The sequence below is a fragment of the Cetorhinus maximus genome, chromosome 23 (genome assembly GCF_964194155.1).
Source record: "Cetorhinus maximus chromosome 23, sCetMax3.hap1.1, whole genome shotgun sequence".
NCBI lineage: Eukaryota > Metazoa > Chordata > Chondrichthyes > Lamniformes > Cetorhinidae > Cetorhinus > Cetorhinus maximus.
The window spans coordinates 7727866-7751582 of record NC_135901.1 but is presented as its reverse complement, the minus strand read 5'-3'; the positions used below and the strand labels follow the sequence as shown (position 1 = coordinate 7751582).

Genomic DNA, 23717 nt, shown 5'->3' with positions numbered 1-23717 from the left:
AGGATGCTGAGGTTTGTTGGAGGTTCTGGAGAAACAGATCTTGAGTCTGTCGAGTAGCAATGGGGAGTGGGATCCCAGGGCGATGCACAATCTGCATTTTCTGCCCTGTCATGAGCTGAATTGGGCTGCAATTGGAGCAGTGCACAGGATGGGAGTGAATGGTCATTAACACACCAGGCAAGGCAGTTGACCTTGACCAGATCATCAGCTCCCTTCATGACAGCTCTTCTCAGTACTGTTTTTATAGAAAAGTACAGCCCTCGACTATCCCGCTAAGTGCTCGGTGGTAGGTGATGTGGAAATGTTGTTCCACAACCACAAGATGACGGAACTGCTGCATTAATTCAGCTGTGAAATGAGAAACAACATCACTCTCTATCCTTTTCAGAAAGTCCCATCTGATAAAGATCTGTTCCCACAAGATTTTAGCTGTAGTGGCTGCATCATTTTTTACAGGCAGGGAAAGATTCAATCCACCAGGTAAGCATAACTATAACTACCTGGATATACCGGTCCCTTCCTGTTACTGTGGGTAGTGGGCCTGTATAATCAATCTGCAATGTTTCCCACGGAACGTCATTCAGATGAGACATGTCCGTTCACGAGTCCGGGTTAATTTGGTCACAGGTTCAGGTAGTGATGGACATCCTGGTGCATCCTGTGTTGTCAATAGTAATTATGCAACATATCGAGGACTGGAAAAAGAGAAACATGTCCCAAATTTGATCCATGAACAAAAATAATTCTTTTCTGAGGCATCAAAGTGTGACCCAAGTCAAATTAGAGCCACCCTTGTTGGATGAATGAGTCCTTGCTGAGAAAGGATGAGGGAAAGTCTTTGCTATGGTGTACGGCCTCTTTGGCCACAGTCACATCAGGGTCATGGTCCTGACAAGTTTTTAAATCACGTTTAACTGGAGTCTGTCGTACCAGTACCAGTGTTCTGGGTGGATCCCATGGAATTCCCTCTGGAGTAACTTTCCTGGTGAGTCAGTCTGCCTGGTTATTACCATCACCCTCTTCACTAACTCTTGCTGCTGATGTACATTCACATTACAAATAGCAAATTGTTCCCGTCACTTACCAGCAATATACCAAATCATTCGGCATTTGGAGTGGTGGGTGAGTGGTTTCCTTTCTGTTGTGGAGAAGTTGTGTTTTTTTTTGCCAGAGAGGTAGGTTTTCCCTGAGGGAGTTACAACCAATGGATAGTTTCTGAATAGTTGGAGTTTCCATCAGTGGCAGTTTGAAGGGCTGTGATCACAATAAGCTCAGATTTCTGGGTTAAATATTATGTTGCGTATTTAATAAGGATATTACAGCTGTCATGAGGGACATAAGATGCAGCACCAGTCGGATACAGTCCTTGTTCATAAAGTTGAGATCCATCCACATGAACACCAGTGAAATTGGACCGTGGTGTGGCCCTAATATGTCCAATGGACACGGCCTCTTTCACTGGACAATTATGTGGGGTTCTTTCAAACTGCAACATCCCAGCTAATTGGCATTTGTGAGGTTACAGCATATTAATATCCTTGATTCGTAACTCTATAATTCATCGACTCTATCACATCAGGGATATTCCCTTCACTTGGCCCTTTATTAATAATGTCACTGTGGTATGTGGGGTGTGCAGAATTATCGAATTAAACTCGACCAAGTACTCTGTACTTAACTAACCAGTGAACCCTTAAATAAAAGCAATATACTGCGGATGCTGGAGATCTGAAAAAAAATCGGAAGGTGTTGGAAAAATTCAGCAGGTCTAACAGCATCTGTGGAAAGAGAAGCAGATTTAATGTTTCGACTGCAATGTGACTCTTCTTCAGAACTGAAGAGATGGAGAAATAGGATGGGTTTTCTGGCATTGAAAAGTGGGGAGGGTCAGGTACAACAAAAGAGAAGGTCAGGAGGACGGGAGAGATTAAACAAAGATGTGATTGAACAAAAGGCAAAGGGAGTGGTTATGTTTGTAGTATAAAATAAAAAGCACGGTAAGTTTTAAAGTCAGAATACAGCAAAAATGGCTGTCCATTTCAGTTTTGAAGGAGGGGAGTAGACGGCAGAGCGGTAATTGCTAAACTAGTAATCCAGAGACCCAGGGCAATGCGCTGGATAATCCCACCACAGTGTGAATAAAAATCTGGAATTAAAAGTCGAATGATGACTACCCATCTGGTTCACAAATGTCATTTAGTGAAATGGTAACTACATGTGACAGCAATGTGGTTAACTCTAAATGCCCTCTGAGCTAGGGCAACTAGGGAAAGGACACCTACATCCCATGATTGAATAAAATAAAGAATCATATTGGAATCAAAACACTAACACTGTTCCTCTCTCCAGAGGAGTTGCCAGACCTGCTGAGTTTTTGTGGCACTTGCGGTTTTATTTCAGCTCAGAACACTGGTCAATCAATATTCCCAGAGTCTGGGAGATCATTTCCCATTCACCTCCTGCATTACTACAGCAGATATGCATAATTTTGACTGTACCAGCCGGGCTGTGGAATTACTTGGATAGATCGTCCAAAAAGTCAGCACAGGGATGATGGGCTGAATAGTTTCCATCTGTGCTGTAACATTATATCAAAGAGTGAATATTCAGTAACATAAGATAGAGAGAGAAAGAGAGGAACCAGTGACTGTGGGATTGAACCCAGCCAGGGTCAGCACCTGCATGGGAGGAGAGAGAGGGGAACCGTTGGAAAAAGCTTTAAAAACTCAGTGTATTCCGAATGGAGCAGAGATTTAAATCACGTTGGGAGATGGAACCTAGCAGCACACAAATTCACAAACATTTACGTGTCTTTTTTTAAAATTAATTTATCCCAATTGGTTAACAGAAAGATTTTCTATTTTGTATTTCGAGTGTCAATGGCGCTGCTGTTACCCAACATTTCGTGCGGAGGTGAATGTGCTCTAGTCACTGTACAGGAGCCCAGTGCGCAGGCGCCGTGCTGATCAGTTGGGAGCATGCGCAATGTCACTTTGATCGGAGCCCAGTGAGTGCGGGAGAGGCTTTTGGAAATGGGTGAGGGAGGAATTTAGCCGGGAGGTGAGGGGAGGGAAAGGAGGCTTCATAAACACCCGATGTAGGCCGCAAGCCCAGAATCAGACTGTGCAGGAATGGGAATGGCGTTTGCAGCTCCGGGGAACAGACCCTGGTTAAAAACAAAAAAACGGCGGATGCTGGAAATGCAAAACCAAAACAGAAACAGAAACACCTGCAAAAACTCAGCAGGTCCGGCAGCATCGGCGGAGAAGAGGATGTTCTGTTGAAGGGTCATGAGGACTCGAAACGTCAACTTTGTTCTTCTCCGCCGATGCTGCCAGACCTGCTGAGTTTTTCCAGGTGTTTCTATTTCTGTTAACAGACCCTGGTTAACGGCCGCCATCTTCCGAAGGGGCAATTTGCTGCAGGGCGCATGCGCGGTCTTCCCAAGCGCCAGAATAAGAACATCAGGAGACCATTCAGCCCATCGAGCCTGTTCTGCCATTCAATAAGGTCATAGCTGGTCTGCTTGTGGCCTTAACTCTACTCTCCTGTCTGCGCCCCCTCCCTCCCCCCCACCCCCCCCCCCCCCCCCACCACCCCCAACATAACGCTTGTGTCCCTTGTAGATCAAAAATCTGCTTAACTCAACCTTGAATATATTCAATGACCCAGACTCCACTGCTCTCTGGAGAAATGAATTCCACAGACTCATGACCCTCTGAGATAAGAAATTTCCCCTCCTCTGTGTAAAATGAGAGACACCCTTATTTGTAAACTGTGCCCCCTACCCTTGTTCTAGATTCCCCCATGAGAGGAAACACCCTCTCAGCATCTGTCAAGAGCCCTCAGAATCTAACATGTTTCAATAAGATCACATTTCATTCTTATAAATTCCCATGAGTATAGTCCCAACCTGCTCAACCTTTCCTCATAAGACAACCCCCCTCACTCCAGGAATTGGCCTAGTAAACCTTCTCTGACCTGCTTCCAATGGAAATTGTCACTGCTCAAGTAATCCTAGGCCAGGAGGAGGGAATGTTGTGAATTTCTATCCTGGACAAACAGTGATGAATTTTGGAAACTCCTTTTACAGAGGGTTAGAAGGGGACGATCAACACACAGGAAACTCAAACCAAGATAAACGTTTGTCTCTTCTGAATTTCAAACCTGGACTGACACATATGACTTCTGTAATATCCTTTTACAGGTGCTTTCACTGCTTGTAATATCTTTCCAGCTGCAGGCTCTAGCAGGAGATTTTAAATTTGAAAACAGTGAAATTGTTTCAGAGGTGAGTATTATTGAACATTCATCTACAATTTAGAGCTTTTAGTGCTGTGCTCTGGTTTCCATAGCTTTGGGGCTGGTGTGGCTTCTTTACTGTGGATCTGAATCTATGTCCATCCATTGCTCTGTTTCACCTCTGCCTCCCTGATCACCTCTCTTCCATTGTCTAACCGGATTGTCGAACAATGGGTGTATTTTAACCATGTTTGGTATTTCCCTGTTATTTCTGCCAGCTGTGTCTAAATGAGGTGTCCCCTGCTGCCTGTCTCCCGTCTATACACCGCTGATTTACCAGCTTTATCTTCCCGTGATCAGGAATTGTTTTTCCTGCACTAGAGATCATTCTCTTCTGCTTCTGAGCTTAGATTGACCATAAAATTCTGCTGAATTTTTATTCCCTGTAATTGATTCTGCACATCCTGAAATGTTAACTCTCATTCTTTTTCTACAGTTACTGTCTGACCTGGAGCATTTCCAGCATTTGCTCTTTTTCTTTCAGATTTACAGCAAACGCAGTATTTTGCATTTGTTTTATTGCAGCTGTTGCTCACAGAACTGAGTCTAGAAACAGAGATGGACCATTTAATAACTGATTTGTAATGGGCTGCGTGTTGGTTGCAGAAGTTGGTCCCTGGCCTCCAGTGTTGGTCCTTTTTCATTGAATCTGAGGATCATTGAGTGATTGCAATTCAGAAGGTGACATTTCACCGTCATGCTCGTGCTGGCTCTCCAGAACAGCAAATCAGCTGGTCCCACTCCCCTGTCCTTTCCTCATAGCCCAGCAATTTATCCAATTCCCTTTTGGAAGCCTTTGTTGCATCAGTTTGAGCTGGAGTGGAGATGGAGGAGAAGCTGCTGGGTTTAACCCTGAGGACTATGGAACCCAGTCAGGCCCAGAAATTTCCAATGTGAAATTGTCAAGGGAGGTAGATTCTAGGGGGGATCAGGTTGCTAAACGGACACTGTCCAGACAATGTAAAAGAATATTGTTTAAAGAACAATTATTTTTGTAGGTGTTTTTAATGTATTTTACATATCCATATTTACATACAAGTTTTTAAAATTTATTCTTGGGATTTGGGTGTCATTAACAAGACCTGTAGCATATATTGCCAATCCCCAGTTACCTGTGGAGAAGATGATGTTTGACCTTCTTGAACAGCTGCAGTCCATGTGGTGAAGGTGCTCCCACAATGCTGTTAGATAAGGAATTACAGGATTTTCACCCAGTGATGATGTCAGAACAGTGATATATGTCCAAGTCAATGACACTTAATTTGTTTTTATATAACACCTTAATGTAATAAAACGTTCCAAAGCATTTCTGAGGAATGTTACAAAACAACATTTGACAATGAGCCACATAAGGAGATATTAGGGCAGGTGACCAAAAGGTTGGGCAAAGGCGTAGGTTTTAAGGAATATCTTGAGGAGGAAAGTGAGGTAGAGAGCTTCAGGGATGATATTCCACAGTTTATGGCCTTGGGAAACTGAAGGTGCAGCCAATTAATAGTGGAACAGTTAAAATCAGGAATGCTGAGGAATTAGATGAGCACAAAGATCTCAGAGGGTTGTGAGGCTGGAGGAGATTACAGAGGTAGGGCGGGGCCATGGATATAATTGAAAATAAGGATGGGAAGTTTAAAATTTAGATGCTTCTTGAACAGAAACCTTTGTATGTCAGCGAGCACAGGGGTGATGGGTGAACAAGACTTGGTGTGAGTAAGCACACGGGCAGCAGAGTTTTGGATGACCTCCGGATGGATGGAGGGGCCGGTGAGCAATGGAGGCATCGCTACAATTTCTACGCGGCATTGCTCAGCCTCCTGATCTTCGTGGTGGTGTTTGGCAATGTGTTGATATGCATGGCAGTGTCCAGGGAGAGGGCACTGTAGACCACCACCAACTACCTCATCGTCAGCCTGGCTGTGGCAGATCTACTGGTGGCCACGCTGGTGATACCCTGGGTTGTCTATCTGGAGGTTAAAGCGTTAGTTCGGTCCCGCTTATCGAAAGGCGGGAGGGCCCCGAAGGGCGTTGGGCCTCGCAGCTACCGACATCACGCCTCAGCGATCCCACCCCCCGTCAATGAGGTCCTAAGTCCTTTTCCCACTTCCCTTCCTGGAGACAGTCACTTGCGCATCAGTCACGGCCAGAACAAGGTCTCTCTTCTGGTCATCCATTTAGATACCAGGCGATTGGTGAACAACACAAGACTGAACTTGACCGTATAGAAACGTAGGCCAGGATTTTATGGCCCCTCTTGCCCGGCGGGATATTACGGTCCCGCCGAACTAAATGGAGATTTAAATGGCTCGCCGCGTCCGCTGGGGGAGAGACACGCCGCGGTGGGGCCATAAAATCCTGGCTACAGAAAATAGGAGCAGGAGTAGGTCATTCGGCCCTTGGAGTCTGTTCCGCCATTCAATATGGTCATTGCTGACCCTCTATCTCAACGCCACACTCCCGTACTCTCCCCATACCCCTTGATGCCTTTGGAGTCTAGAAATCCATCTATTTCCTTCTTAAATATACTCAGTGACTTCTCTGTGGTACAGAATTCCACAGGTTCACCACCTTCTGAGTGAAGAAGTTTCTCCTCATCTCAGCCCTAAATGGCCTACCCCATTTCCTGAGACTATGACCCCTTGTTCTAGACCGCCCCACCAGCCAGAGGAAACATCGTCCCTGTATGCAGGCTGTCCAGCCCTGTCAGAATTTTATACGTTTCAATGAGATCCCCTCACATTCTTCTAAACTCCAGTGAATACAGGCCTAGTCAGCCCAATCTCTCCTCATATGACAATCCTGCCACCCCAGGAATCAGCCTAGTGAACCTTCATTGCACTTCCTCTATGGCAAGATCTTAGGTAAGGAGACCAAAACTGTGCACAATAGGGACAGGAGCAGGCCATTCAGTCCATCGAGCCTCTTTCACCATTCGATTGGGTCATCATTGGAATGGTCCAGCACAGAAAGAGACCATTTGGCCCATCAAATGGAGAGACAGTGGCGTAATAGCAATGTCACTGGACTAGTAATCTGAAGGCCCAGTCTAACACTCTGGGGACATGGGTTCAAATCCCTACAAGGCAGCTGGTAGAATTTAAATTCAATTAATAAATCAGGAACTGAAAGCCAGTCTCAGTCATGGTGACCATGAAACTATCATCAATTGTCGTAAAAACCCATCTGGTTCATTAATGCCCTTTAGGGAAGGAAATCTGCCGTCCTTACCCGGTCTGGCCTACATGTCACTCCAGGCCCACAGCAATGTGGTTGACTTTTAATTGTCCTCTGAAATGGCCGAGCAAGCCACTCAGTTCAGGGGCAATTAGGGATGGGCAACAAATGCTGGCCTTGCCAGCGACTCCCACATCCCATGAAAAAGATAAAAAGAAAATTGAGTCTGCTGCAGTTTTTTGAAAGATCAATCCAATTAGGCCCCACTCTCGCCCAGCCCCCGCTGTTCTTTCCCCCGTCGCCCTGAAAATTTCTCCCCTTCCAGTATTTATCCGATTCATCCCTTTTGAAAGTTCCTATTGAATCTGCTTCCACCGCCCTTTCAGGCAGCGCCTTCCAGATCAGAACAACTTGCTGTGTGATTAAAAGTCGCTCTTCCTCACCTCGCCCCCTGCTGGTGACGCTCACTTGCACCGAAGGCTTATCCGCCTTAGCAAAAGCCGTTCCCACATTGTCGTGGCCAACCCTCGGCAGCTGAACGATCGTCATGGATGGGGGTTAGTATTACAGCCGTCGGGCACTCTTCTGAGTGTTGTGATCCTCCAAAGAGCGAATCTCGCAATCCCATCTCTCAATCGCTTTCATTACCACTTCAAATAAAGAAAAAGCAAACATAAGATCAGCCGGCGCAATGAAACTATTGTGATGAAACTATGAAACAATGAAACTACAGTGCACAGATAATAAAATATTCATTCATTATCATCCAACTGCTAGATAATTAATTTTGTATAATGTCTCCGCTGGATATCTAATCGCACTATTCTCACAAAATTAAATCTGGAGCAAAATTAGTTTTATAGGAAATGAGAATTACTGTAAATATTATTTGCTGCAGTGCTTGTCAAACTCATTTATACTTTGTACTATCTAGATTGTCCACAAGCGTTTAATCTCTTGGAACATTCTTCATCTTGAAATTACCCGAATTACTATTTTCGCCTTTTATATTCTTTTCAATGGAGATGTAGTATCTCTATGGACCTCAGTGACTTTTAGGGGGAAGAAAGTAAATGCAAATTTATGGGAAGGGAGAATTCATTATAAGGGAATGAATTACTTAAATTAGAATCTATAGGCAGGCCAGCGCAAATCAGTAAATCAACAATTAAACAGTTAAACCAAATGAACCTTTTGCACTCTCAAACTTTGTACACCAGCAAGTTTGCAATCACCAGCAAGGTCCTGGGAGTTAGATTGGAGTCAGAGGATGGCAAGAACATATATTAAGTGTGCTCTTCAACAGATAGGGGAAGGACAGATGGTCCCAGTTTAGATAGGAAGGCAGGTCTCTGCCTGGGTGAAAATAGAGTCAGATGATGCATGTACCTTTGTACCAGAGACTTGTCTGTTTAATGTAAAGCTATATGTTGACAAGATCGGAATCTGGAGGATGTTCTTGTATGTGACAAATAATGTATAAATATGGTGAACACTTGTAGCTTAGCAGAATACTGTCTCAAGCTGAATTGAGATGGTGCCCTCCTTGCAATTGCTCGAATAAACGATCATAACCTGTACCTGAGTCTCCTGTGGTCTGTTCATCAAAGACACCACATCAGTGACAAATGCATAAAACGACCCAAGTGTTAAGCTAATGTTGTCCAAGTTTGATTAACGTAGGTGCAGAATAAGTGTTAGTTTCTCAACAGAAGATTGTTAAGATGATGTTAGAGCACATATTCAAATGATTAAAATCAACACGTTCTCTTGGCATATTCATGTATAGAATATGAAAATGTCTAGGCTTTTTCTCTGGCATGAGTTAATAATTTATGTATTATTTAATGAGAATGTCAGTGAGTGCAAATCTGTCAACAGCAAAACAGCAGCAGAAAGTTTATAATTTCAACAACAACTTATGATTCTACAGCACCTTCAATTTAATGAAGTGTCTCCAAGGTGCCTCAGAGGAGTGATTATCAAACAATATTTGACCTCGAGCCACATCAGGAGATATGAGGGACCGGTGACCAAAAGCTCATTCACAGAGTGAGGTTTTAAGTAACGTCTTAAAGCCAGAGAGAGAGAGAGATAGAAAGAAAGAGAGAGAGAGAGAGATATATAAAGAAAGAGAGAGATAGGGGCTGGAGGAGGTTCCAGAGATAGGGAGGGTTGTAGGGACTGGAGTGAGTTACAGAGATGGGGATGATTGTAGGGACTGGAGGAGGTTACAGAGATAGGGAGGGTTATAGGGACTGTAGGGGGGGTTACAGAGATGGGGTTGGTTGTAGGGACTAGAGGAGGTTACAGAGATAGGGAGGGTTGTAGGGACTAGAGGAGGTTACAGAGATAGGGAGGGTTGTAGGGACTAGAGGAGGTTACAGAGATAGGGATGGGGCACAAGGAAAGATTTGAAAACAGGGATGAGAATTCTAAAATTGAGTTTGGATGAGCTTCAGTTTCCATAAACATATTCCTTGGAGCCATTCTTCCCGTTAATTCTGATGAGCTTATTTGGGGAAGACAATTGAAAGTGGGTGGGGTAGAATCGGTTGGTGGCCCTTGGGCTCTGTTCCCTGCAGCCGCCCCCCCCCCAACCCCCCCCGCCCCTCCCACGCCGCCTGCAAAAGTGGTCGACTAACGGAAGTATTTTAGAAGCACTGCTCTTAGGTGTCTTGTGCCCAAAGGCAGTAGAAGAACAAAATACTGAGGGCGCTGGAAATCCGAAATAAGAACAGAAAATGCTGGAAACAACCAGCACCTGTGGAGAGAGAAACAGAATTAATGTAAAAGCAAAAAACTGCGGATGCTGGAAATCCAAAACAAAAATAAAAATACCTGGAAAAATTCAGCAGGTCTGACAGCATCTGCGGAGAGGAAAAGAGTTAACGTTTCAGGTCAGAACCAAAGGGCAAGGCATTGTAGGAATGCAGATCTTTTATCTGGATTTAAGGCTGGATATAGAGCTCCAGTCAGTGAACAGACGTCCGGATGGCTGGAGGTGTTCTGTGATCTTGTGGAAGGGTTTGCTTGAAGGGATGCTACCCTGGCTGTGAACTGTTGCTGATGCTGTTTGTACTTTGCTCTGGTTAAAGGTGGTTGGTGAGTGGCGTTTCAGCTGGGTTCACTGTGACATCTTTGTGACACTGGACGTGATGCTGTGCACAGCCAGCATCCTCAGCCTGTGTGCCATCAGCATCGACAGGTAACCGGAGGGCTTTCAGTGGCGTTCGCCAGTGCGGAAACAGGCCATTCGGCCCATCTGCTCTGTGCCGGTGTTTCTCCTCCACACAAGCCCCCTCCCACCCCCTCTTCACCTCACCCCGTTCACCATATCCTTCTATTTCTTTCTCCCTCGTGTGTTTATCTTGCTTCCCCCTTAAGTTCATTGATGCTATTCACCTCAACCATTCCCTGGATGCGAGTTCCACATTCTCCCCAATCTTTGGGTAAAGAAGTATCTCCTGAATTCACCATTGGATTTATTTTTAGGAATGTGGGCATCCGCTGGCAAGGTCAATATCACCGTTCAACTGAATGACCCGTCAGTGTTAGGGTTAGAGTCAACCACATCTCTGTGGGTCTATAAAAGGGTTTTCTGTAGTAATTATAGTTCTGATAAACGTAGGACTGTACCTTTAACCACAGGGGAGGAAAAGAGGAGAGCGATTCTCCTGAGTATTTGTGGGCGCAAAACCTACAGTTTAATTCGAAGCTTGACGGCCCACAGTGCCCCTGACTTGAAGACTCTCAGCAAATTAGTAACAATAAGGAGCATTCTCAACACAAACCCTCAGTCACAATGCAGACGTTCAGGTTCAATTCATTGAATACAGCCCCAAGAGAGACCATTGCTACCTATGTGGCGAAATTAAAACAACTCATAGAATATTGTGATTTTGGTGAAAGCCTGAATGAAATGCTCAGAGATTATTTTGGTCTCTGGCGTGCAAGAGGATGCTATTCAGCGAAGATTGCTGACTGAAGTGGATCTTGATTTTAAGAAAGCGTTAGAAATAGTACGTGCGATGGAAAGCGCTGGAAGGGATTCACAAGCGATTCAAGGTGCACAAAATGGCGCCATTTTCCTAGTTGGGCGGGAACGGTCAACTGAAAGTGGCGCGAAAATCCAGGACTCCGCCGTGAAGCGGGAAACAGCCCCCGCTAACCGAAAATTGAGGAACCAGTTTATTAGCAAATTCGAAAACTAAGTTTTATCGACGTGGAAACAATCACACTCCTAACGATTGGCAATTTAAAAAGGTGAAGTGTTATTTTTGTCGCAAAAGAGGACACATATTGAAACATTGCAACACAACATTAAAACAGGCTTCCGGGCAACAAACAAAGCCCAATGAAGTATATAGTGTGGAAGAGCCAGAAACAACCAATTCTGACATTTAATCCTTATTCAACATGAGAGTTGGGAAGACAGAGCCAGTCACTGTCACTTTACAGGTGAATGGGAAACTCTTAATAATGGAAGTGGGCACTGGTGCTTCTACCACTGTAGTAGGAGAACACAATTTCAAATATTTAAATAAAGGTGCTCAACAATTAAATTTGGAACAAACGTCTACCAAGTTGAAAACGTACACAGTCGGAGAAATCCAGGTATAAGGTATCACCAGAGTACCTGCTTATTAGAGACACCAAACAGCACAACTACCAATGATGGTATTAGAAGGTACAGGACCAAGCCTTCTACGTCGAAATTGGTTGAGATAAACTAACCTTGATTGGCCAATAAGATTTCAAAAGGAAGCAGGAAGAGTTCCTGAGTTGGAAAAGGAACAAGGTAAGGTCCTTCAGAAAGTGCCTGGAGAGTCCAAGGACCGCACCTGGATGCAAATGGAATGTGTAGCTATTCAGCAACCTGAATAAATGAAGACTGTCTTAAACAACGACATGGAAGAACAGCAGAAGAAACTCAAGGCGACTCTGCTGAATTACAGAGTTCAAGTTGAAGCGAGTGAGTTTCGCAAAGAAAAGAAAAACCCTGTTGAAATATCCTCACACACTACAAGGATCCTACAGGTCAAAATTACGAAGAGAAGCAGAAAGAATTTAACATCACTCTGAGCAAACTGAAGAACGAATTGGCACAGAAGACGCAGCAATGTTCAAAGTTCCGGGAGGAAGTCAACAGATGCACGAAGGAGACAGAAGAGCTGAAGAATCAGCTGAATGAAGCGAAAGAGACCTTGAAAGGAAAGGTCGTAGAACATTCCAAGATGCGAGTAGATAATGAAGTCATGGGTAACTCAAATACTGAATTAAGACAAGTTGAGAAATCACCTGAGAGAAGTCTGGCCGACAGTGAAGTCAAGATGAAGGCCAAGACTATACTCTGTGGTAGAAAGCAGAAGACAAAAAGGATGAAGGTCCTGAAAAGACAATAAAAGGCGAGAATGAAAAAGTTAACAGGTGATCATCGGAAACTAAACTTGCTCGTTTCCTACTTCACTACAGACACAATCCAAATTTGGAGGATAAGATGGAGAAACGTCAAGGGAACCAAAAAGCGACTCCTGATTTGCATAGTCATCAGCAACAATTTACTGTTGGAGAAACAGTGTATGTAAGGACTGAAGTGGTTAGCTGGTAAAGTAAGCTCTGTGGCCGGACCATTGTCGTACCGTATGGAAGTGGAGGGCCGGATCACCCGTAAGCATGTGGATCATTGAGGAAGAGAGATATCCCAAGAAAATGATGTTCCACCTCTAACCATTGCTGAACCTATGGTTCCTGTTGAAGTTGCTCAACCAAGGACAGACATGCCCGATGTCTCTGTCAGAGTGGAAGACACTGAACTGCCTGTGCCTAATGAGGTAACTGATGTCAATGCGGTTCCAGAGAATATGGTTCCTGCAAAAGAATCGGAAGTCGTGGAGCTTCGATGTTCCACACAGATCAGGAAACCATCTTAAAAACTGAATTTGTAATTTAATGGCCTGTGTAAATATTGTGATGGCATGAGATAAATACAAAAGATAGAAAAGTTTAAGGTTGTGGTGGGGGGGGGGGTGGGTGGTGGCTACAGTAATTATAGTTCTGATAAACGTAGGACTGTAGCTTTAAGAATACCCCTGTGTTGTAAGATCACATGATCTGTACGGACCAATGAGTTAGCAGCACGGGGACCCTCGAGGAGAGAATTCATCTTTAATTATAGAGTTAGATGCACACATGTAACTGCTGCTGCCGTCTTGTAAATAAAGTTCAACGTTTCCACCAAGCAAAGCTGCCTAGAAAATCAACTCTATCACACTTTCTTCCCGAAAGTATATCAGTGAAACAAACAGGGTTTTTATGACAATTGATGGTCACCATTACTGAGACTAGCTTTCAATTCCAGATTTATTCATTGAATTTAAATTCCAACTTCCACTGTGGTGGGAATTGAACCCATGGCCCCCAGAGCATTAGCTAGGCCTCTGGATTAGTAGTCCAGACATTAATGCTATGCCACTATCCCATCTTTTAGTGACAATCAAATATTGATAGCCCTTAGTTCTGGTCTCACTCCACACAAATAGAAAGACTTTCTCTATCCTATCGAAAAACCCCTTTCATCGTCTTAATCAGGTCACCCCTCAGCCTCTTCATTTCTAGAGAAAAGAGCCCCAGCCTGTTCAATCTTTCCTGAGAGCTATAACCTCTCGGATTTTGGTAGTGTAGGAAATGCAGAATAGATGAAGAATAGCCTCCTTCGGTGCTTTCAAGTCCTGAGAAGATCGGGAAAAGGGGTTTAATTTCACTCCACCTAGCGGAAACTGCACAGCAACAGACTTAAAATGGTAGCGGGCAACTTGCTTCTCCAGCCCTTTGGGCTGTGACAGGAAGAATAAAAAAGAGGCATATTATCTAAATGGTGAGAGATTGCAGAGCTCTGAGATGAAGAGGGATCTTGGTGTCCTAGTGCATGAATCAGAAAAGGCTAATAGCTTTTACATCAAGTAATTAGGAAGGCTAATAGAATGTTATCGTTTATTGCGAGGGGGGTTGTTTGTAGGGAGGTTATGCTTCAGTTCTGTGGGGCACTGGTGAGACCGTATCTGGAGTACTGTGTACAGTATTGGTCACCTTATTTAAGGAAAGATGTCAATGCGTTAGAAGCAGTTCAGAGGATGTTTACCAGGCTAATATCAAGAATATGTGGGTTGTCTTATGAGAAAAGGTTGGACAGGTTAGGCTCGTATCCACTGGAATTTGGATGAGTAAGAGGTGACTTGATTGAAACATTTAAGATCCTGAGGGGTCTTGACAGGGTGGATGTGGAGAGGATGTTTCCTCTTGTGGGAGAATCTAGAACGAGGGGTCACTGTTTTAAAAATAAGGGTTCGCTCATTTAAGGCAGAGATGGGGAGAATTTTTTTCTCTCAGAGGGTCGTGAGTCTGTGGAACTCTCTTCCTCAAAAGGCGGTAGATGCAGAGTCTTTGAATATTTCTAAGGCAGAGCTAGATAGATTCTTGGTTAACAAGAGGTTGAAAGGTTATCGGGGGTAGGCAGGAATGTGGGGTTGAGGTGACAATCAGGTCAGCCATGATCTTATTGAATGGCAGAACAGGCTCAAGTGGCCGAGTGGCCGACTCCTGCTCCTAATTCATAATTTGCAATGTGTCCATCTGAATTCATACACATCAGGGTTCCAGTGGGGTACATGACACACGTTTGCCATTGTTAGTGGAGTGCCCTCTGGGCTGCACAAGGGTAGCTAGACTCTTCCTCCCACTCTTCACTGCCGCACCCCCCACCCCACCTACCTCCTCAGGCCTTTACACACCACCCTCCCTACTTCCTCTATTACTTTCCCTGGGCCCCCTAGTTTTGGGATGAGTGGGGCCAGCGAGACCCAACGGCCAGCGAGAGGTCCTTTCATGGCTCCAGGTTCTCCAGATGTGCATTGACAAGGTTCCCCCCCTCCTCCCTGAAGCTCGATAGAGAATGGGACCCTCCCATGAGAGAGGCTGTCCCGCTTGTGATCCTGGTTGGAAATGGTGGGAAACTGGGAAATATTGGGATGCAGAGGGACCTGGGTGTCCTTCTACACGAATTAAAGAAATTACAGCATATAGGTACAGCAAGGAAATCGAAAGGTAAATGGCATGTTCTCTTTTATTGCAAACGGATTGGCATATAAAAGTAAAGAAGTCTTATAATAATTATATAGATCTTTGGTGAGACTACACCCGAATATTGTGCACAATTCTGGATCCCTAACCCTACCCCTAATCTTAAACCCAACCCTAACTCCCTAACCCCATCCCTAACTCCCTATCCCTAATCTTAACTCCCTAACCCCATCCCTAACTCTTCAACCCCATCCCTAACTCCCAACTCCAGCCATAACCCCATCCCCAACTTCCTACCTCATCCCTAACTCCCCAAACCCCACCCCTAGCTCACTACCCCTAACCCTAACCCCATCCTTAACTCCCTACTCCTAACCCTAGCTCCCTAACCCTATCCTTAACTCCCTAAGCCCATCCATAACTCTAACTAAACTGATTCCTGGGATGAGAGGGATGTCCTATGAGGGGAGATTGAGTAGAATGGCCCCATATTCTCTGGAGTTTAGAAGAATGAGAGGTGATCTAATTGAAATATATAAAATTCTTCGGGGGTTTAACAGGGTCGATTCTGGGAGGCTGTTAACCACCCCCCCCCAACTCCCCCCGCACCCCCCCACCCCCCCCCCCCCCCCCCCGCCCCGCACCCCCACCCCCTCCCCTGGCTGGGGAGTCTGGAACAATGGTGGGGGTCACAGTCTTAGGATAAGAGATCAGCCATTTTGGACTGAGATGAGGAGAAATTTCTTCACTCAGAGGGTTGGGAATCTTTGGAATTATCTACCCCAGAGAGCAATGGATGTTCCATCATTGGGTATACTCAAGACTCAGATTGATAGATTTTTGGGCACTGAAGGTGGGAAAGTGGAGTTGAAGTAGAACATCATCCATGATCTTAATGAATGGGTGGGGCAGGCTCGAGAGGCCGAATGGCCTCCTCCTGCTCCTATTTGTCTTGTTGTTTGCTAGATCTTGGGAATAATGTGTATCTTTTTCCGATTTGATCAATGGATCCTCATCCTCAACCTCCCTTGGTTGCCATGGCTACAGGAGTAGGCCATTTGGCCTTTTGAACTTACTTCCCTGCTTCACTCACCACCTATTTTGGAGCTTTTTAAAGACCATCCGGTTCATCAACAGCTCTAACCTGTTTCTTGTCCACCCCTTGCAGGTATACAGCGGTTGCCATGCCAATGCTATACAATACCCGTTGCAGCTCCAAGCAGAGAGTCACGTTGATGATAACCATGGTCTGGATGCTGTCCTTCGCCATCTCATGCCCGCTGCTCTTCGAGCTAAAAAAACACCCTGGTAAACTGTGCCCATCAAGAACCCTTCTTTCATCTTTTATTCCTCTATTGTCTCCTTTTATGGTAAGGGAGGGGCATGAGAATTCTCACAGCAATCCCAAGGATTGGGGACTTCAGTTATATGGAGAGACCGGATCAGCTGGGATTGTTCTCCTTAGAGCAGAGAAGGTTCGTGGGGAGATTTAATTGAGGCATGCAAAATCATGAGAGGTTTTGACAGAGTAAATAAGGAGAAAGTGTTTCCAGTGGCAGGAGGGCCGGTAACCAGAGGGCCACAGATGGAAGAGAATCGGGAAAAGAAGCAGAGGGGGGGAGGAGGAAAATTTATACTCCACACGAGCCCACTCCCACCACCTCTTTATCTCCCCCATCACCATTTCCTTCTATTCCTTTCTCCCTCATGTGTTTATCCAGCTTCCCCATTAAATACATCGATAATATTCACCTCAACCACTCCCTGTGGGAATGAGTTCCACATTCTCCCCACTCTCTGGATGAAGAAGTTTCTCCTGAATTCCCCATTGGATTTACTAGTTGTTGCACTATGCTGATAGTGCTGGTATCCCACCACTGCCAACCATGTTGTATTATGGTGCGCGGTGGTGTCTCAACAATGCGACCTTGAGACTTGTAGATTTAAACATGAACTCTTTATCTATTTACAGATCTCAGGTTACTGTCATGCATGGCGCTGCTACCTCCATACAGGCTGGTTCCAAAGCGTTCTATCTAGACTGTTCTCTCAGTCTGTTACCATGTGACCTTATACATCATACCGTGGGTGGTGCTATTCTCCAGTCCCTCTCTAACCCTTACTCTGCCGTGCACCTTTACATTACAGTGGCATGCAGGCACATACAACACTAGTGATTATCTTATATTGATGGCCGTCTAGTTCTGGTCTCCCACCAGCCCTACCCTCCCCCACCCCACCCCACCCCAAAAGTGGAAACAGCTTCTCTATGTTCACCCTGTCAAAACTCTTCTATAGTTTTAAAGGCTTCTATCAGGTCACCCATCAGCCTTCTTTTCTAGAGGAAAGAGCCCCAGCCTGTTCAGTCTTGCCTGGTAGTTATAAGCTCGTAATTCGAGTGCCATCTTTGTGAACCTTTAGTTACATCTTCCCCAGTGACTCAATGACAGTTTTTGCAATTATGGAGACCAGGAATGTGCTCTGTCCTCTTCCAGATAAAAGGGACGAGACCATCTGTGCCATCATGAACACTTCTTTCATCTTATATTCCTCTATTGTCTCCTTCTACATTCCCTTCATCGTGACGCTGTTAGTTTACGTCCAGATCTATGCCATGCTGAGACGGAGGAGGAAGCGCGTGGCAGCTAAGAGGATCAGCGTTGCCATGGAGCATGAAACCCAACCACCCATAAAGGTCGGAAGAGTAAATAACAAGCTCAAGTATTAAAATGAGGGAATGTGCGTAGTGGGCGTGGTGTAAGTGACTGACCTTTAACCTCTAAACTCCGTGATTAAATCCTGCCCAAGTTCGCTTTGTGTAGAGGCTGCACGGGTTCAAGTCGACATGGGTTAGAGTGGCTTCGATCCATTTTGTATCAGACATGCTGCCATGATGCAGAGTTGCTTTCAACCTGCCATTTAATGGAGGATACAGGATGACTGGGGAAGTGATGTCACCACAAGTATAGGATGTTGGTCATTTATAAGAGGCTGCAGATTGGCAGGCATAGAGGGAAATGTACATCTAACCCCATGTTGTACCTGCCCTGGGAGATTTTGATGGGGACAGTGTAGAGGGAGATTTACTTTGCATCTAACCCCGTGCTGCACCTGTCCTGGGAGTGTTTGAAGGGGACAGTATCTTGCTTTATTATTTAAAAACATGCTTTTTAGAGTGAAATTTCCTTGTGCAATATTACTGTACGTTTCACACAATCATATTTCAGCTGAAACATTCACTCCCTCCACCTCCGACGCACAGTGGCAGCAGAGTGTACCATCTAGAAGATGCACTGCAGCAACTCACCAAGCTTCCTTAGACCGTACCTCCCAAACCCACGACCATGACCATCTAGAAGGACAAGTGTAGCAAATAGATGGAAACACCACCACCTGGAATTTCCCCTTCTAGTCAAGCACCATCCTGACTTGGAAATATATCGGCCATTCCTTCACTGTCACTGGGTCAAAATCCTGGAACACCCTCCCTAACAGCAATGTGGGTGCACCTACACCGCATGGACTGCAGCGGTTCAAGAAGGCAGGTCAGCCCTACCTTCTCAAGGGGCAATTAGGGATGGGCAAGAAATGCTGGCTCAGCTGGTGAAGCCAACATCCCATGAACGAATAATTTTTTTTTAAAATGCAATACTTAAGTCAGTAATTTTGAAAGGATTTTTGCCCTATTTAATGGACAATCTCTCAATTCAAATTGTAAACAATGGGTTTTCTTTATGGCCGATATGAAGTATTTATATCCATGTTCGTGCCTACACTGTTGCCAGGGTCGATAATTCCATTTTTTGTTTTATTTAGTTTCAGAATAAGTGCACACACCCGGAAGATGTCAAACTTTGCACTTTAATGGTCCAATCAAACGGGAGCACCAGCGTGAGTAAAAAGAAATTGGTAAGGCCTCATCTGGAGACATCAGAATCCTCGGAGCTGATTGACAAATTCCCAGTTCAATTTGAGTGGCCGAAATTCCCACTTGTCACTAGGGTCATCAATCATTCCAAAGGTCATTGATCAACTCTCTTCCCATTCACTGCCATCGCACGAAATCTCAATGGACCCAAACCTCTTCCCACTCACTCCCATTGTACACAATCCCAATGGAACAAGCCCCTTGTCCTTCACTCCTATTGCGCAGAATGTCAGTAGATCGATCCACTTCCATCGCACAGAACCCTAATTCCTTTCCCTTCCATGGAGAGATTGGAGAAGTTGGGATTGTTCTCCTTAGTACAGAGAAGGTTAAGAGAGAGATTTAATCGAGGTAGGCAAAATCATGAGGGGTTCGGATAGAGTAAATAAAGAGAAACAGTTTCCTGTGTCAGGAGGGTCGGTAACCAGAGGGACACAGATTGAAGAGAATCAATAAAAGAAAGAGGAGGAGATGAGGAGATTTTTTTTTAATTTTTACACAGTGATTTGCTGTGATCTGGAAGGCGCTGCCTGAAAGGGCGGTGGAAGCAGATTCAGTAGGAACTTTCAAAAGGGGAATTGGATAAATAGTTGAAGGGGAAAGATTTGTCAGGCTGTTGGGCGAAGAGCGGGCGGAAGTGTGGGACTAATTAGAAAGCTCTTTCAAAGAGCCAGCAGAGGCTCGATGGGCTTAATGGGCTTCTGTGCAGTATGATACTGTGAACAAGTTAACTGCCCACACTCCATGTACAAAATGGTGACTTGGAACCAACGGCCTTTTGTCATTCCCTTCCTTGTCCTCTCCTGTGATTTGTGTGTGCTCTGGTCTGTGCTGTTGGCTGTTGGTAACACCCATTTTCTCTTCTTTTTGGCATCCTAGACACTGGTACGAGAAGCAATCCCTTGCTCTGAAGAATCTGAGGGAGCCCGCTTTGTGGGGCCTCCCGAGAGGTCAAGGCCAACAGGAACTTTGCTGGTTTTCCAGCTCTGGACCACTTCCAGATCCTGCCTGATGGCTGGTGAATGGAAGGCCCCTTCCTCCATCGAGGCATCCGGGGACCCCGAGTGCGATGGCCAAGCAAGGTTCTTCAGGCGGAGCGCTTTTGAAGTGCAGAGGGTGTCGGACGAGAAACAGGTGCCAGTGGCCAAATCAGCAGTGAAAGCAAACTGTCCCACCAGAAGGAGAAGAAAGCAACACGGTTGGCGGTTGTCTTAGGTGATTCTAGAACAAACCAGAACAATAGACTATGTTCCACCGAGACACAATGATTTAGAACAATAGCCCAAGATCCACAGCCTCGTTGGTCTCGAACAATGTTTTAGGTGCCATCATGTCAACATGATCTAGAATAGGCAAAGTCTATCGGTTCTTATAATGATCTAGAACAGCAGACCGAGTTCTATGTAGTTACAACCATCTAGAACAATAGACGAGATTCCATTGTGTCTCAATGATTTATAAGAACAGGATAGATCCATGGATCCTGAAATGATCTAGGGCTGTAGGAGAAATTACATGCTCTATAACTGTGGACTAACTTCCATAGTCTGGAAATGATCTAGCAAAATAGTCAAAGTTTCGTTGTGGCACAATGATCTAGAACCATAGGTTAAGTTGCATTGTAGCACAATGACTTAGATCAACAGTCCAAGTTCATGGGTTTTGCTGTGATCTAGAACAATAGGCTGCATTCCACTAGACCGCAAAGTTCTAGAGCAATAGGCCAAGCTGCACGGAAATGTAATGATCTAGACTAATTGGCTGTGTATAGTGTTACCATACTCCCAGTAGATTAGTCAGAGTCCTATAGTGTTACAATGATCTAGAATAATAGGCTAAGTTGTATGAAATCGCTATGTTCTAGGATTGGATTCTATACCGATGATACCAAATTTGTAAGCTTGTGTGCCAGAGATGTAATGTGAATTTTAGCAAAGAACTAGCAACTATAAGTAATTAATGGATGCCCTGTTGCCATATGGTTGAGGAGCTGAGTGGAGTAGGAACCCTTTTGCGAGTCACTGTGTTGCGATGACAAATGGCCCACACTCTTTTCCTCTCTCTCTCTCTGTCGGATTGGCAGGCATCTTCATCATCTGCTCGCTGCCGTTTTTCATTATTCACATCCTGAACGTCCACTGCCAGACGTGCTACATCCCGCCAGGGCTCTACAGCGCCTGCGCCTGGCTGGGTTACGTCATCAACCCCATCATCTACACGACCTTCAACGTGGAGTTCCGCAAAGCCATCATGAAGATCTTGCATTGCTAAAGCTGGAACAGGGACTGACTCTGGAACAGGGACTGAGAGCCAAGCGAACCAGTCCATGAAACTTGCAACTGACGTCTGCACACGAAAGACACGGGCTTTTAAGGATCCCAGACTATAAACACCTTGTCTCTGCTGTCTTCACCACACCATAACAGGAAGCCAGAATGATCCCTTCCTGCCAAAGATGGAGGAACATGAGTGTACTACACACTGGCACCTTCTGAACACGACAATAAAAGGATGAGTGCTCACACCACAATGTTATGTAGTTTAAATACAATCTCTCTACACCTAAACACCTTCCATCGCCACCTACTCTGCGTTTAGTTGTTGCGTTCCTTACTGAAGTTCCCACTTACTGGCACCCAAGCTAGTATCCTCAGAATTAAACGCAACCCTTGATCATTGTGCCACCAGGAAATGTAACGTATGGGTCATGTGGAGATGAGCAGAGAGGCATTTGGCCAAACCTAAAGGTGGCAGGTCCCTTAATTTGTTCATTCATGGCTGGCATTTATTGCCCCTCCCTCATTTCCCCTTGAGAAGATGATGGGGATTTGCCTTCTTGAATTCCACTGAGTGGCTTGCTGGGCCATTGCCAAGGGCAGCTAGGAGTCAACCACATTGCTGTGGTTCTGGAATCACATGCAGGCCAGACCGGGTCAGGATGACAGATTTCCTTACCTATAGGACATTAATGAACCAGATGGTGTTTTACAACAATAATTATGGTATCATGATCACTGTTACTCACTTTTAATTCCAGATTCATTTAATGAACCTAATTTAAATTCCTTCCGGCCATGGTGGGATTTGAACTCACGTTTCGAGATTATTAGTCCAGTAACATGACCACAAGGCTACTGTTCAACTCAACAGAGTTGATAAGGTGGTAATAAAAGCAAATGGGTTCCTTGAGTTTATAAATGGAGGCACAGAATATAAAAGCAATGTGATTGTACCAGAACTTGCATGACTGTTCTTTCAGAGAGCCAGCAGTCACAATGGGCCAAATAGCCATCTTCTGTGCTGTAACTTAATGGCAACGCAAGCCTTTTCTTCTCCTTAATCCACTCTTGGACAGAGATAATGCCTCGAAGCAGTGAATATACTGAGAAATATACGCAATTATCCTGATTCCCGTTTGGGCAGAGATGTGACCTCTGTCCTTGTCTCACTTTACAGATTGTGATGGAAAGCTAAAATCTTTATCGATCTCTAGTCATGCACACTGTGCTAGATGATTCAGCAAAGCTGACCCAGAAACGAGATGGTGCCTGAAAAAAATACTGTATGCCAATCTGTCCACCATCAAGTTAGAATTTGAGACAATAAAAGATCACTTTTTAAAAAAAACCGTTCATAGGATGTGAGCTTCGTTGGCTGGGCCAGCATTTATTGTCCATCCCTAATCGCCCCTTCAGAAGGTGGTGTTGAGCTGGCTTCTTGAACCCCTGCAGTCCATGTGGTGTCGGTACACCCACGGTGCTGTTAGGGAGGGAGTTCCAGGATTGTGACCCAGCAACAGTGAAGGAACGGCGATAAATTTCCAAGTCTGGATTTCCACCCTGGCTGGAGAGGCAGAACGGGGGCGGGGGCGGGGGCGGGGGCGGGGGCGGGGGCGGGGTGGCGGGTGGGCGGGCCGGCGCAGCCTCAGGATAAAGGGTTGGCAATTTTGTACTGAGATGAGGAGAAACTTCTTCGCTCAGAGCATTGTGAACCATTGGAATTCCCTGCCCTAAAAAATTGTGGATGCTCAGTCGTTGAGTATATTCAACACTGAGATTGATACGTTTTTGGATATTAAGGGATATGGGGATATGTCGGGTGAGGAAGTGGAGTAAGGTAGAAGATCAGCTACGATCTTATTGAATGGCGGAGCAGGCCCGAGGGGCTGAATATTCTCCTTCTGCTCCATGCTGGCCCCTTCTTGCCTAATAATCTATTGTCTGACTGATTAAACTTCGCC

General features: G+C 45.1%; 3 protein-coding genes and 1 pseudogene across 4 annotated transcripts in view; 2 read left to right on the top strand and 2 right to left on the bottom strand.

Moving 5' to 3' along the window:
- LOC144698197 (uncharacterized) overlaps nt 1-23717 on the bottom strand; it is a 510286-nt gene that overhangs the window by 396197 nt on the left and 90372 nt on the right. The gene's annotated exons all lie outside the window — the stretch shown is intronic.
- Nucleotides 1-23717, bottom strand: part of LOC144698215 (uncharacterized) — a 186576-nt gene that overhangs the window by 77254 nt on the left and 85605 nt on the right. The window lies entirely within an intron of this gene.
- LOC144698216 (uncharacterized) overlaps nt 1-23717 on the top strand; it is a 500519-nt gene that overhangs the window by 425167 nt on the left and 51635 nt on the right. The gene's annotated exons all lie outside the window — the stretch shown is intronic.
- LOC144697767 (D(2) dopamine receptor-like) lies at nt 6048-21748 on the top strand (annotated as a pseudogene).